Below are 1,640 nucleotides of genomic sequence, written 5' to 3'. Positions count from 1 at the left end.
GAGGAAGGAAGGAAGGATTTTCCTGCCTTCCCCTCTGTCAGGGACTGCAGAACTCCTCCAACTCCCCTCCTGCTGCTCCCACAGACAGGAACGCTGCCTGGGGACCTCTGCTCTGGGACATTGGGCAAGGGAGGGGGAGACACTGGTTGTCCCTGTGGCAAGAAGAAATGGTGAACATCCCGTGCCAAACACTCAGGTGGGATTTGTCATCCTTCCGTGATTGTTATTGGGTTTTGGAAAGCAGAGAGGAGGAGGGAGGAGAGGGCCTGAGAAAGGAACAATCCTTCTGTAGCCCTGCCAGGAGGTGCAGCCGGGTGGGGTCAGGCTCTGCTCAAAGGGACAGGGACAGGACACGGGGGAAACGGCCTCTGAGGGTGAAAACACATCAGCACCTCGGAGAGGCAGGGCATGAAATACAGAGACTCTGTTATTGTGCTTTACAAACTTTATTAGAAAATACACTAATTCTTCAGTAATGGAACAGTGTTGTGACATTGTAATGTATTGTAATTAGAAAATATTATATATTCATTGTTTTATATCATCGATAGTAATGCAAATAATCAAGACATATTATTTGCTAATTTTATTTATTCCTTAAATTTTATTTTCATTTGTGTATTCTTAAATTCTTCTTCTTACGCTTTCTTATGCTTCTTCTTTCTACTCTTCTATTTACTACTCTTCTTCTTTGCTTCTTCTATATATTTTTAAATACTTATTCCTATTCTTACTCCTATTCCTATTCTTCTTCTTCTTCTTCTTCTATATATACTTAAATCCTTAAACTTATTACTCTTCTTCTTAAACATATTTTTAATTCTTATTCCTATTCCTATTACTCTTCTTCTAAGTATTTCTAAATTCTTATTACTATTCTTCTATGGATTCTTCAATAAGTCTCGTCCGTCTTCTTGGTCTTCTTAGTTTTAGTCTTTGTCTTCTTCCTGTTCTTGGTCATTTCCTTCGTCTTTGTCTTGTCTCCATTGTCTGAGATTTCTCCCCCATGCTCCGGGTGTGTGTCACTCCTCGGGCGGTGGCCGCAGGCAGGGCCAGCGGAGCAGCCCCCGCAGCGCCCGCAGCGCCCGCCTGAAGCGGGAGGGGCGTTTCCTGGGGGGGCTGTGCGGGGCAGGCACGGAGCTGCCTTCCCTTTCTGGGGGAGCTGCTGCTGCCATTCCTGCAGCACTGCAGAGCTCCAGGGCACCCTGCAGCTGCTGCTGCTGCTGCTGCTGCTGCTCCTGTTCCTGCTGCTGCTGCTGCTCCTGCTGCTGTTGCTGCTGCTGCTGCTGTTGCTGCTGCTGCTGCTGTTCCTGCTGCTCCTGCTGCTGCTGCTCCTGTTCCTGCTGCTGCTCCTGTTCCTGCTGCTGCTGTTGCTGCTGCTCCTGCTGCTGCTGCTGCTGCTGCTGCTCCTGCTGCTGCTGCTGCCCCAGCGCCTGCAGCTCCGGCACAGCCTGGCTCAAGGGGCCTCCAGGGATGTCCCATCCTCACTGAGGACAGCAGGAGCTGCTGCCTTTGTGTCCTGCAGCGCCAGAGCCTGGGGAGGCCCCTCCTCCTCCTCAGCAGATCTGCTCGGGCTTGCAGCTGCCACCTCGGTGTCTGTGGGGCTCCATGGGGCACAAGAGGCGCTGGGCAGGGCAGGG

The 1,640-nt window shown here is 50.8% G+C and overlaps 2 protein-coding genes across 3 annotated transcripts in view; one reads left to right on the top strand and one right to left on the bottom strand.

Annotated features, from left to right (window-relative positions):
• IFNAR2 (interferon alpha and beta receptor subunit 2) overlaps positions 1–1,640 on the top strand; it is an 844,054-nt gene that overhangs the window by 426,913 nt on the left and 415,501 nt on the right. The window lies entirely within an intron of this gene.
• Positions 1–1,640, bottom strand: part of LOC306806988 (ankyrin repeat and SOCS box protein 11-like) — a gene marked incomplete at its 5' end in the record, with an annotated part of 13,100 nt that overhangs the window by 11,032 nt on the left and 428 nt on the right.

Source organism: Erithacus rubecula (genome assembly GCF_903797595.1).
Source record: "Erithacus rubecula genome assembly, chromosome: 1".
Lineage (NCBI taxonomy): Eukaryota > Metazoa > Chordata > Aves > Passeriformes > Muscicapidae > Erithacus > Erithacus rubecula.
This window is presented reverse-complemented; position numbering and strand designations above follow the sequence as displayed.